Genomic DNA, 15,071 nt, shown 5'->3' with positions numbered 1-15,071 from the left:
TCACTTTAATATCTTTTAAATGCTTCATAATAAGTTTATCATGTTCCTAAAACATACCACTAAGTAAGTCAACATTCTTAAAAACAGTCAACTAAAATTCAGGAATTCCCTTGTGGTCTTCTTTCTTTTTATCTTTTTTCTCATCTTCAATGTTGGCCTTTTTTTTCAACTCTTCCAAAATTTCACCTTCCTCATCTGGTTTCCATTCACATTCTTCTTCCATAGGTTCATAAATTGCATTGATGATCTTAAATCGCTTACGAATAGAGAGGCTGATAGAGAACAGCATACTTTCTTTCAAGATCATGAACTTCCTCAAAGAATTTGGCTGCTGTCTGTGTACATTTAACTTGAAGGTTTTCTAGAGCACTGCTCATCTTATAATTACCGTAGGCAAGCTTTCAATGTATCCTGTTGATGTTTCTACCAGACCATCAAGTCTTTCTTGAAGGACTGCAAGTATCTGAGGATTTTGCTGCATTTGAACAGTCAGCTGGCATGCTTCAATTTTTGTTTCTTTTTCTACTTTTTCAACGTCAACCAAATGTTGATCAAGTTCAGACTGTTCTTTGTTGTCAATGTCTACATTGTTGTGAGGACTTCAAATATTGGTGGCTAGCATGGGGAGCCAGGTGGCCAGAGCTGCACAGACAGTCACTCAGGGAGGCAGCGGAGGGGAGCGGGAGGCAGCACCATGAGCAGATGGCACTGAAAAAGCAAATATTTGTTTCTTAAGCCACTAAATTTGGGGGCTTAAAAAAGAGAGAAAAGAGAGAACATATAGTATGACATGCTACCTGTCATCTCCAAGCCAAACACCATAAGGTATTTACCTCATTAACCCCTAGTCATTCTTATATTTATCAGTTTCAAAGTCATTTTTTCCCCAGGTTTCTTTAACTACTGATTCAATCCCCCTGCTACTTGCTACCACATCACATATCCATTAACTGAGTCATTTGTACACCCCAATAGACTCTTAAGTTCAGTGAGGTCCCATATAGGATCTGTCTTGTCAGCATCGTGTCCCTAGCACCTGCCACAGTGCCCGACATATGGTAAACTATAAATAAGTATTTGGGGAATTAATGGTTAAATGAATGAATGATTGAATGGGGAGATATAAGGAGCTAAATAAATGTAATGAGATAAAGAACCCATGTGTACAGAGACTACCATGAGAGCACAGAGGAAAAGCGTTTAATTCAATCTGTGCCACTCACTTATGGTGTGACTTTTGGCAAGTTACTAATGTCTCCATCTCTCATTCTCTCTAAGGGGCAGTTTCCTTATGTATAAAATTAGGATAATATTTCCTGCCTCAAACAGTTGTAGTATTCATAAGGTAATACCTAGTAGAAAAAAGTAATAACACCTGGGAATTTAGAGAAGAGCAATATGAGAAACGAATTCCTGGGTCTTAAAGCATGAGTAAAAATTAGGCAAAAAGATGGGGGGGGATATCTAGGCAGAGAGAAAAGCAGAAAGAAAGTTTCAGAGGTTAGAGGTAGCGAAGTGCATGCAGAAAACTTCATACAATTCAGAGTAGAAAGTGCAGGGAACGGAAGTGGCAGAAAAAGAGGCCAGAGATAGCAATATGGAAGGTGTCCTATGTTATAGTCCACCTTTGGAATGCAGTCTGAAAAACAAAATTGGGACCATTGAATGGAAGTGAGTTGGTCATATTTGGATTAGGCATATGATTCTGATTAACTTAAAAGTCAGTAATCTTCACACCCACTGAGATGACTATAATAAAAAAGATGAACAATAACAAGTGTTGACAAGGATATAGAGAAATTGGAACCATCATACATTGCCATTGGTTGTGCAGCTGCTTTGGAAAATAGTCAGGCAGTTCCTCAAAAATTAAACGTAGAGTTACCATGTGATACAGCTATTCCACTCTCAGATATATACATAAGAGAAATGAAAACACAATTTATCCTCTCAAAAATGTATACATGAACATTCATAGCAGCATTACTCAGACAAAAAGTGGAAACAGCCCAATGTCCAACAATTGATGAATGGGTAGATAAAATGTGGTACAGCCATACAATGGAACCACAGAATTCGTCTGTAAGAAGAAATATCAATTTGTGCTATAACATAGATGAACCTTGAAAATATTATGCTAAGTAACAGAAGCCAGACACAGAAGTCAGATACATGTTATATAATTCCATGCATATATATATATATATATATATATATATATATATACACATAAAGTTTAGAATAAGCAAGCCTGTAGAAACGGAATGTAGATTAGTCAATTAGGATTAGGGCATGTGGAATAGGGATTGTGACTGCCACTAGGTAAGGAGTTTCTTTTTAAGACCATGAAAATATTCCTAATTTAGATTATAGTGATGGTTGCACAACCCTGTGAATATACTAAAACCACTGTACATTTGAAATGGGTGAATTTTATGGTATGTGAATGATATCTCAAAAAATATGTTTGTTTTTTCTTAAAAAGCCAATACTCTTTCTGTAGATTATTATGCTGCCTGATTATTACTATTATTATTATTTTATAGGTTTCTCTTAAATACATGTGAAATTACATGTGTGCCATAAAAGGTATACATATTTTGATTTACAATATTGCCTTTTGTAGCATTAGATTTTTACTTCTTTGTCCACTTATAAAATTTCTGATGCAAAAAAATGGTTTTAAAAGTTCCCAATCTAGTCACATCCTTAGTTTAGTATTATTTCCAACGTACTGAAGAAGTAACATTTCTCAGAGCTCATGGCAACTATAATATAAACATTGGAGACAGATTTTCCTCATACAGTTAGTACTTTAAACAAAGCTTAAAATATATAAATTTATGACTTCCGGAAATAAAAGAAATATGATCTGAAAAGAATATAAATATATATCATTGTTTTGAGTCAACAGAAAACGTAATGTCATGTTACTATGCAAGAAGTTACTTGCTACAGCACAGGGAATATAGACAATATTTTATAATAAGCATAAATTGAATATAATCTGTAAAAATTCTGAATCACTATGTTGTACATATGAAACATATAATATTATAAATTAACTATACCTCAAAAAAAGTAACAAAAAAAAAAGTTCTTTGCTACAAAAAAAATAAATCACCATAGAGTTTTCTTCCCCACTTAAGGCTGTCTTATCCCACAAGTCCTGCAAGGTATTTGATGACTTTCAACAAAGGGGAGAAGGTTTGATAGCAGAATTCTAAGATGACTCCAATGATTCCTGCCCTCTGATGTATATGTCTTGTGTATAAATACCTCCCTCTGAGTGAGACCAAGTGAATATGATGGAGTATCGGCCCCATGATTAGATTACTAATCAGTGGACCTTGGGTTAATCAAAAAGGAGATTATCTTTAGTGGACCTGCCCTAATCAGGTGAGCTCTTTAAAAGTAGGTGAACTGTCAGAGAGATGATTTCCTGATGGCCTTGAAGATGAAGCAAACTGTTATGTTGTGATAAGGTGCCATGAGGTAAGGACCTGAGGGCAGCCTCTAGGAGGTGAGAGCAGTCTTCAGCAAACAGCTAGCAAGAAACAGGAACCTCAATCACATAACCACAAGGAATTAAATTCTACCAACATTCACAATGAGCTTGAAAGAGGACCCTGAGCTTCAGATGAGATTGTAGCCATGGTCAACACCTTGATTTCAGCCTGGCAAGACCCTGACCAAAGGAGCCAGCTAACCCAGACAAGACTCCTGACCCATGCATGTTGTTTTAAACTATAAGTCTGTGATAATTTTTTATGCATCAAAAAAAACTAATACAGAGGAGATAAGAGACAAGCCAACTTCCCTTAGTTTTTCTTTTTCTCTCTCTTTTTGAAATTGTGGTTTAAAAAAAAAGCACATAACATAAAATTCACCATCTTACCCATTTTTAATAGTGCAGTTCAGTAGTAAGTTTACTCACATTGCTGTGAAACAGATCCCTAGAAATTTTTCATCTTGCAAATCTGAAATTCTTTTCCTATTAAACAGCAGCACCCCTTTCCCCTCCCTTCTGCCTCTAGTAATCACCATTTTACCTTTTGTTTCTATGAATTTGACCACTTTAGATACTTCATATAAGTGGAATCATACAATATTTGGCTTTTTGTGTTTTTTTAATTTTTTTATTGAAGTAGTTGATTTACAATGTTAGGTTCAGGTGTACAGCAAAGTGATTCAGTTATACATATATATGCATTTTTTTTCAAGTTCTTTTCCATTATAGCTTATAACAAGAAATTGAATATAGTTCCCTGTACTATGCAGTACTTCCTTGTTGTTTATCTATTTTTTATATAGTGATGTGTATCTATTAATCCCAAACTCTTAATTTATTCCTTCCCCCCCACCCCAGCTTTTGGTGACTGGCATATTTCACTTAGCATAATGTCCTTAAGATTCACCCATGCTGTAGCATATGACACGATTTTCTTACTTTTTAAGGCTGAATAATATTGTATTCTGTATATACACTACATTTTGTTTAGCCTTTCATCTGTCAATGAGCATTTAGTTTGCTTCCACCTCTTGGATATTGTGACTAGTGCTGAATGAATGTGGGTGTGCAAATATCTCTTTGATATCTTGTTTTCAGTTCTTTGCAGTATATACCCAGAAGTAGGATTGCTGGATTATACAGTAGTTCTATTTTTAATTTTTTAAAAAACTGCCATTATGTTTTCCATAGCAGTTGCACCATTTTACATTTCCACCAATAGCACACAAGGGCCCTAATTTCTTCACATCTTCCCTAACATTTGTTATTTTCCTTTTTTTTTTGATAGTGGCCATTCTAATGGATGTGAGATGATATCTCATTGTGGTTTTGATCTACATTTTCCTGATGATTAGAGGTGTTGAGAATCTTTTCTTATGTGTGTTGCTTATTTGTACACCACCTTTGGAGAAATGTTTGTTCAAATTCTTTGCCCACTTTTTAACTGAGTTATTTGATTTTTGAGATATAGGAGTTCTTTATATATTCTAGATATTTACCCCTTGTCAGATATACTATTTACAAAAATAATCTCTCACTTGGTAGGTTGCTTTTTTATTCCATTGACTGTGTCCTCTGATGCACAAAAGTTTTAGTTTGAAGTAGTCCCATTTGTCTACTTTTGCCTTTGTTGCATATGCTTTTGATGTCATATCCAAGAGACCATTGCCAAGTCCAATATCATGAAAACTTTGACTCTTTTTTAAATCCCAGGAATGCTCTCCAGACTTAGATTTTTCAGATTACCTATGATGAAAGCCTAGTTTTTTCTTCCCAATCCATCACCAATTAATACTTCTATAAAATATGATAAAAATTAATTACTAGAAAATTAATCTAAGAAGAACAAAGACATCAAAAATATAAGTTGACATTTTTATTATTAAATTCAACAAACATAAATTATTCTGTCAAATTACTATAAAAGTCTCTAAATGCTTGTTCTCAATTTCCATAATTACCTGGACACAGACAAGTAATAGTAGTTCAAGAAAGTCACTTTGACCCAGTCCTCTATTCCCTAGAAAGAAACCAACTCTACTATGAACAGAGGAGAGGACTCAGAAACACCTACGTAGGTGCTCTTGAAGGTAAACTGATTGAAACGGCGACTGTGGGATTTGTCCTGAAGCTGAAAGTGTGCATAGCACACACAGACTACTTTTACTTAGATTATATGTTTATTTGTAGTGGTTTATGGAGGTGAGGGTAGCTGGTGAAGAATGTGACACCCCCCAGGGCCAGGATTAAGATGAAGTCACTCAACCAGGGGGTAATATTTAAGGGGTGCCAAAAAAATTCAGTAATCAAGACAAATAATATTTAATACAATATATTTAAAACTCAAAATTGGTGCAAAAACCCTATAAAAATATCAGGAATTTAAAAATAGATCAGTATTAGTAATTTTCTCTTTTGTCTCAGGCTCCAGTATAGCTAGGCATAGCACTGCTTGGCACTGCCATTGAGCAGAGTACGTGCAAAGAAAACTGCTTTCTGAATACTATTGATTTTTTTTTTCAAGAAAGTTTGGATAGTGATGATTTAAATAAGTGTGGAAATCACCTCCACAATTTCCAAGATTAAGATGGCTGATCATTGGGGGTGGGGGTATAGCTCAGTGGCAGAGCATGTGTTTGGCATGCAGGATGCCCTGGATTCAATCCTCAGTACCTCCATTAAAAAAATTAAAATAAATACCTAATTACCAACCCCCCCAAATACAGAGTTTAAGATGGCTGATCATTGACCTTTCTAACCTCTTCTTTTGAAAATTTCCTCCAAACACAATCAGAACAAGAAACAGAAACACAAATCCCATCTTTAATAAAACTAGGAAATATCTGTACCCCACAAATCCCAATATATGAAGACAAAAAGCAGATGGAGGGTTAGCAGAAAAGAGGAAGATCAGAGTTTGTTGGAGAACATCCTTAAGAAGCAAGACAACTCCCCCTAGGAAGGCTTAGGATTGAAGCGTGTAGTACCCGGGAAGGCAGTGGTAAGAATGAGGCATTGAAAGCAATGCTGGGTGTCTGAAAAGACTGGCAAAGCAGCAGTTGGAGCTACAAGCCCCTCCCCCACTCCCACCAGTCAGGCATTCACCCCTCCCCCACTCTGTCAGTACTTTATCTGGAGACAGGCTTCTGGGCAGCAACCAGCAGGAGGAGGGCAGGCATGAGGATTTGATGAAAGTCTGCGGACCGAACTGAGATGCCTCAGTCCCCTTACCTCACCCTGTGCTGCAGCGCCAACTGCCAGGTTTATCCTCCCCAAAAGCAGATTTGAGGCTCCTTCTCTTGATAAACTAAATTGCTACAGAGAAAATACCTACACACACTGACATTTGGGAGAACCACACCCACACCCACACCCACACCCTCAAGCCGGCAGACTACCCTCTTTAATCTAAAAATAAGCCCACAAGCTGACAAGACCTGCCTACTCACACAGAGCTTCCAATCAGGCTTGCAGCCATTCATTTAAAAATCTGAACAAACATCCAAGGATCGTCAGATCTTTGAGGAAAGGTTCCAACCGTAAAGACAGAGACCAAAACAAATAAACCCGGGGCGGGGGAAGAACCCGGGAGAAGAGAAAACAGATAATGCAGATGGTAGAAGAACATTTCAAAAAGTAAATTGATATTCTCAGGGAGATAAGATTTTAGAACCATGAAAGTCTCTCAGGAAAGAAGGATGAAATAGGAGAGAGGGAGGAAAATGAAAGGGAGGAGGGAGAAAAAGAGAACAAAATGTGCTTTTAGAAATTAAAAACGAGGACGAAGTAAAAAAGATAAGAAAATTAAAGGATTAAACTAGAGGCTCAACATCTAACTAAAAGAGTTTCCAAAAGAGAAAACAGTGGGTAAAAAATTATCAAGGAAATAGCACAAAAACATTTCCCAGAAATAAAGGCCAAGTCTCCAGCTTAAAAGGGCATATTAAATATACAAATATGAAATCATTATGCTGTATACCTAATATAACTAATATAATGTCATGTGTCAATTGTATCTCAATTTTTTTTAAAAAAGAGCATACTGAGTGCCAAATATAATACATTTTAAAACAGCAACACAAAGACATATCAGCTTGAAATTTCAGAACACAAGAAAGATGATTATAGAAGCCTTCAAAGAAAGAAAGAAAGAAAGAAAAGAAGGAAGGAAGGAAGAAAAGAAAGAAGACAATGGATCACTGACCTCAAAATTCTAAATTGGAAATGATTTTTAAGTTAGATATATTTAGACATGGATAGTATCAAAATGCTTATCTTCTTTGCAACGATTTGTCAGGATGCTATTGGAGGATGCACTCCAGCAAAATAAGAGAATAAACCAAGAAAGTGTAGGTCATCAGATCCAAAAAACTTCTATGTGATAGGTCTAGAAAGAAATCAGTACAGATCTGAGTCTGAAGACAGACACCTCTAGAAGATAGGTCTATATGGGAAGAAAATGGCAATGATAATGTGAAAATGGAATTCACAGGCATTTTACAGAGGGAGATGTGGGAGAAGTTTCTTTGAACTTAGAGGTTCAAAGAAAACTAAGCAGAGGGGGGAAAGGGGGGCTAGTGGGGACAGTTAATGTCATTATTCTGTACTTATAGGCTCAGTAGTAAATAATATAAATATGTAAAACATATTTACATTCTGGTGGTGTTGAAAACTCTGGAAAATTAGGGAGGAATTATTTTCCTAAATACAGAAAAACTTTTATGCATAAAGATATGCCTTATAGTAATTAATCATAAAATCAAATATTGGAAGCAATCTAAATGTCCAACAAGAGGAGAATGGTTAAATAAATTACCACACATCACTTGCTGGAATTTAAATTAATAACATTACAGTCTTTTCTGCACACCAAGGGCTCATTAAGAACCTGCCTTGAGAGGAGTTTGTTAAATTGACAGGGGGATTGAGAAGAGAGTGAAAGTTGCTTGTGTGTTTCTGTTGTGGGAAACTAAAACTAAATGCCAGTAGAAATATCAATCAATCACGTAAATCCCCAAACAGGCAGCCTCAGAGCCCCACCTTGCTAGTATTTAGTATTGTCAGTAGGAAGTGAAAAACAGAAGGTAGATGTTTCGGTAAACCTGTGTCTCATGGCTTAGGGAAGAAAGACACAAGAATTAGTAGTACCATGATCTCAAAGTGGTACCACCCAGAAAGAGACAGATGATGGGGACAATGCTGACCGACCTCAAGAGTGGCCTGAATCACTGTGCAATAGGAAACAAGTGGGGAAAGATCTTGGAAATAGCCAAGAACAGAGGGCTCACATTTTCCTAGGGCCAGACCCTCAGCCAATCAAAGAAGCTACCCTTCTACCCCAGCAGCTGCAGACATGAAGTCCTGGCTGCTTCTGAACGGAGTCAATGAGGCAAGGAGGCAGGGGCCCTTGGAAAAGCTGCTGTTGACTTCAAGCCCCTGAGGCTCCAACGTCATCCGTCAGAACTCTGAGCCTTATGCAATAGGGCTGTTAGACGGTTTCAACCGCAGTGCCCTAAATGCTTGAAAAACTGATCAACTTTGGTTCTACATTACCCACTAGCTCCCAAACAAGACAAACAAAGACACAATTTGAGAAGCACAAGAGTCTTTATTACATTTTCTTGTCTTAAGAATCTCATGAACCCATTGGTTTGAACCAAAGCCAGGAACAGAAACAGACAGAAGCAGGGAACCAGGAACAGAAAGCTATCACAAGCCAAACCAAACACCCTCTTAGTCTCTAGTCTGTCTGTCTGTCTTTCTCCCTTTCTCCGATACTCCCTCCCTACCTCTCTCCGTCTTCATCCCTTTCTCCTTCCCTACCTCCCTCCATCTTTTCCTCTCCCTCCCTGTCTTTCTTCTCTCTCTCTCTATGCCTTTCCCCCTCCCCTCGAGGACTCTCCCTCTGTTCTCTCCTTGGGTCTGCCTCATTCTTCCCCTTCTCCTACTAGTTGGCAAACCTTGAGAGGTAGTTTGTCTCCTGCTCAGACTGCTTTTACTTAAGAGAAACGTACCCCTTCCACACTTTCTTCCTATTTTACTGAGTAAAATTCTCTGTGGTTTATAATATCAACTATTTTTGACCAATACTTTGAACTCACTAGCTCAAAATCTTGACTAGGTTTCATCCTGTGGTGCTTCCATAGCACTCTTACTCCTCTGATACAGAACTTAGCACATTCACTCTAATACCTGCCTCTCCCACTACTAGGACGGAGACAGGTACTCTTTTTCACAGTTGATCCTCAGCCTACTGGCATTTCTTCAAGGGACGACTGAAAGTGCTACCTCAAAGCTAAGTATGAAAACAACACTATCCCCACCTCATCCCTGAAAATGTCTTGCTACTGTTGACTTCTCAGCCACTTTCTCTCATTTACTTTAGCACTTTTGACAACAGTCATTTTCTCTTAAAGCCAGTTTTCTGAGTTTTAACATCTACAAAGACCATCTATGCAAAGTTTGTCTTTGCAGTTTCTTGATATCCCCATCTTTCAACTGATTTCTTACTCCACCTCAGCCTCTCACACAAAGGATCATAAATCTACCTTCAAAATCATGCATTCAACCTTTCTACCGTGGAAATAAATGGAGATCATCGAAATGAAAGCAGAGGCTTTTTATTCAGAGATTGCAATGGCAAAGAAGTGAGACACCATCACTTGCTTTTGGCAAGCAGGAAAGCTTTATAGTTAAAAAAAGAGAGAGAAAACTTCAGGTATGCTCTGGTCAGTGTTTGTTGGCATGGGGAAGCTGGTGGTGGGCTAGCTAGAAATGAGGTATGTTATACAAATGGTTTAGGGAGTACATTTGGCTTTCTCTTGTTCTGAGTTAGAAGGGAGGGCCAAAAAAGGGGAGGGGGTGACTGAGGAACTGGCAGTCATTGACCAAGTCCTGATCAATTTTGTGCCCATTGCTGCAGAGGTGGTTGTCAGTATTCTGTTGTCATATGTGGTTTGGTCATTGTCCATTTGTATATTCTGTCTTTCACTACTCGTTAACCATAACCTTCAATGTTTACAGCTTACGTGTTCAATTATTCCCATTTTGATGTTTCTTCACCTTATCTTTGGACTTGTTGCCATCTGTCTTACTGAATTTTCAACTTTCTACTGAATATTTTCCTTCAATATTGAAATAAGATGTAGTCTGTCCCAACATAAATAGCAAAAACAAATGAACAACAAAAGCCCCATCTGAACTCCATCTCCCCACATTCCAAATCAGGTCTCATTTCTCTACTACTCTTTGCAAGCAAACTTTTATATTTTTCTATACTTCCTTCCTATTATGGATACACCAAAAGCCTTATCCCCATCTCCTCTATCTCCTTTCCGTAAAGCAGTCATTATTCTCAAATTGATGTGTATCATTACCATCCTTGCATGTATTTGAACTTTACCATTAAGTTTGACTATACAAAATTTTAATACTTAATCTTTTTGAACTGTAAAATAAACAATTTCACTTTATTCACGCTACTATAAATTAACATAGCCCTAAACAATATATACTATGGATTTGTGTGTTAAAATTTTACATGAATATGTCACTATATATATTTGCAACTTGCTTCTTATCCATCATTATTTTCTTAAGTTTTAATTTTGAAATAATTATGGAGTCACAGGAAGTTGCAAAGATAGAGAGGTCCTGTATACCCTTCATCCAGTTTCCCCCAAAATTACATTTTACTTAACTATAGCACAATATTAAAACCAGGAAATTGACATCAGTACAATGTGTGTATATAGCTCTATGCCATTTTATCACATGTGTAGATTTTTGTAACTACTATTACAATAGAACTTTCTATTACCACAAAGATTTCCCTTGTGCTACCCTCTTATAGTGACACATATCCACCACACAAGCCCTGACAACCACTAATTTATATTCCATCTCTATAATTTTGTCATTTCTACGAAGTTGTATAAATGGAATCACTCAGTATGAATCCTTTTCAGTTTGGCTTTTTCACTCTGCATAATGCCCTTGAGATCCTTCTAAGTTGTTGCATATATCAATAGTTTGTTCCTTTTACTGCTGAGTATTTCATGGTATGGATGTACCACAGGTTATTTAACCATTCACCTACTGAAGGACATTTCACTGAGTTCCAGATGAAGGCTATTACAAATAAAGCTGCTATGAACATTCATGAACAGTTTATATGTGAACATAAATTTTCATTTCTCTAGTATAAACATCCAGGTGTGCAAGTGCTGGGTTGTGTGGTTAATGTATGTTTCGTTCTTTAAGGAACTGCCAAATTTGTTTCCAGTGTGTTGTATCACTGTGCATTCCCACAAGCAGTGAGTTGCTCAGCATTCTCACCAGCATTTGCTATTGCCACTATTTTTTTGTTTATTATATCTTTTCTAATAGATGTGCAGTGATATCTCATTATAGTCTTAATTTGCATTTCACTAATGGCTAGTGAAGTTAAACATCTTATTTGCATGAGTAAAGTATATCTTATTTGGTGAAAAGTCTCTTCATGTCTTTTACCAATCTTCTAATTGGATTTATTTTTTAACTGTCAAGGATTCTTTGAATATTCCAGATACAAATCCTTTATCAGATATGTGGTTTGCAAATCAGAGCAAAAGCTTTTAATTTTAACAAGTCCAACTTATCAAAAAATTTTAAATGGAGCATGCATTTGGTGTAATATCTAAGAATTCTTCATCGAGGCAGCTTAGGTTCCTAGTTTTCTGTTTCAGGTAGACGTTTATAAGTTTTACATTTTACTTTTAATCTGTGATCTGTTTTGAGTTAATTTTTACATTTATCCATGTTGATACCTATAATGTTAGTCCATTTATTTTTATTACATTTTAGAATCCCATTGTATGACTGTCACAGTGTATCTATCCTTTGCCATAGTAGGAGACAGTCCAATTTTTCCACAATGAGTACTGCAGTGATTACCTTTGTTCATTTGATGAAATATTATTTTGTGCATACCATTCACTTCTCAACTCATTCCATCAACTTCTCTTGCTAAATTTAACCATTGCTTTTCATTTTCATCTTGATCACTCAAAAACTTTTGACTTTTTGACAGCTTTCCAGTGAAACATCTCTTTTCTCTTGAATTTCCATTACAACACACACATTTGGTTTTCCTCCTGCTTCTGTGCTCATTATTTTTCAGTTTTCTTTTGGACCTTCTTCTTTATCCAGCCCTTCAATGTTAGGCTCTTCCAGGTGCAGTCATTAACCTTCTCTTCTTGACACTCTGTATATTCTTTCTTTACACTATACATTCCATCCACTTCAGTGGTTTCAGTATCAATTTTGTTTCTTTACACAAGATTTCTCTTCTGAGCTCCAGATCACTGTCTCTTACTCCCAACTCAACATCTCCACTCAGACATCACATATTTGGTCATCTCAAAACTTAATACTGCCAAAACCATATTCATGATGATCGCTTGCAAACCTCGTCTGCCTCCACTGTCCCTCTCTTGGCAAATAACATCATTCAGCCACTTGTCTGTACCAGAAACCTGGGATTCATTCTCTCCTTTTTCTTTACCACTTTTATACAATTAATAATCTATAGGACTCGTTAGTCCTATAGATCCTACTTTCTACACATATCTGTAATCTATACACTTACTTCTCTGGTAAGTGATACCACTTCAAGTTGTCAATCATGTCTTTTTACTCCATGTCCTTCATAAACCGCTGCAATAACTTCTTAATTCATCCCTTTTCATTCACTCTTGCTTCACTTCAGTATATCTATACTGTCTTTTTAGTCATAAATCTAATTTTATGTTACTTTCCAAATTCTCCCACACCTTTGAGCCTTTGCATATGTTACTTTCTCTGCCTGGAATGCGATCTCCTTTCTCTTTGCATAGCTAACTTCTACTCATTCATCAAGCCTCAATTTAAATATCATTTCCTTAGTAATATCTTCAATAATCATCCCCAAACCAGATTATATTCCCCTTTACTTCTTCTTCATACAATTAAAACTTAAGTACTTCATTTGGATAATTATTTTAATTTCTGTCTCCCCACTATGTGTCTTGCTGTTATATTTCAAACCCTCAGCACAGTGCTTGGCACATGGTAAATAAATATTTGTAGAAAGACTGTACTTTTTAACTGAAGTATAGGCAGTTTACAATGTTGTGTCAATTTCTGATGTACAGCATAAAGTTTCAGTCATACATATACATCCATATATTCCTTTTCATATTCTTTTTCACTATAGGTTACTACAAGATATTGAGTATAGTTCCCTGTGCTATATAGTAGAAACTTGTTATTTAAGGAATGTATATTTTAAGTGAATATTTGAGTAGCTGAGTGAATAAATGTTTGAATGAAACATCCAGAATCAAAAATATTTATATCACTGATTCACTAATCACTCTTCTGGGACTTATTCTATGTAAACAATACAAATTACAGACAAAGCTTTGTATATAACCATCTTCACTGCAGCCTTATTTATAAAAACCAAATATACAGATGATCAAAATATCCAACGAAAGGAAACATAAGCATCCTAAAATGAGGTAATTTCTTTCAAAATCTAACCGATTATCAGAATCCTCTGAGGAATTTTTATAAAAATAGAGATTTCTGGGTCTCACTCTGGACCTACAAAATTAAGCTCTCTGTGAGTGGACACAGAAAAAATAAATAAATAAAACTCCATACATTCATCTGATGATGAGCCAGGCTCTGGAACCACTAGGTTTAATGGGAAGAATACAGATTCTGAAGTCAGACTAACCTTGCAGCTTACCAGCTCTGTAACCGAAGGCAAGTAAATTTTCAGAGTTCCTTGAGGCTCAATTTCCTCATCTGTAAACTACCAGTCCCTGGGGTTGAAATGAATAAAACTGGTGTCTGTAAAGTACACATACATTAACTAATTGCTACTATTGTTAAGGTACATTGGCACTATAGAATATTATACACCTACTAAAATAAACTCTCTGAAAAAATTCTTGTTCTCCTATGTATGAGTCAGTCAAAGTCCTAGAAGAAAGGACATGGTACACTCAAATGGGGTAATCTGAGGGGATTTAATAAAGGGGTTATTTACAAAAGGTTTAGGGAAACCAGTAAGGATTATTGCAGAGCTTCAGGTCTGTCAACAGCTATTATCAATCCTACATCTGAAGGGAGGATCCCAGAAAGGGTAGCTGTGTGAGAGAGAAAGCCTCTGATAAGAGCTGGAACCTTCTGTAAAGGGACACAGCCAATGCAAAGCAATCCCTCAAAGAGGGAGTGGAAAGTAAATAACCTTGCCTGGTGGTCCTTATTGGTAATCCATATAGAAGAACCCAATAGAACCCATTGATGGAGTCCTTATTGGTCAACCTCTGGGGACACAAAGTAGAATGGAGAAGGAAGAGGAGCGGATCTGGACTAAAGCAGGATATGAATCATATACATAAGTATTCCAACTGTGTAAAAATATCCATAACAATTAGATTGTAAGTAAATACAGCATTATTTTAATATTGGTTGTTCTGGGGAAGTGGAACTATAGATCACTTTTCCTACTCTTTCTAATTGTTTGAAT

General features: G+C 36.5%; 1 protein-coding gene across 2 annotated transcripts in view; it reads right to left on the bottom strand.

Annotated features, from left to right (window-relative positions):
- Positions 1–15,071, bottom strand: part of LOC116668547 (nucleosome assembly protein 1-like 1) — a 39,788-nt gene that overhangs the window by 685 nt on the left and 24,032 nt on the right. The window lies entirely within an intron of this gene.

Source organism: Camelus ferus, chromosome 2, assembly GCF_009834535.1.
Source record: "Camelus ferus isolate YT-003-E chromosome 2, BCGSAC_Cfer_1.0, whole genome shotgun sequence".
Classification (NCBI taxonomy): Eukaryota; Metazoa; Chordata; class Mammalia; order Artiodactyla; family Camelidae; genus Camelus; species Camelus ferus.
The sequence above is the reverse complement of the archived record's forward strand: the minus strand, read 5'-3'. Positions and strand labels throughout refer to the sequence as shown.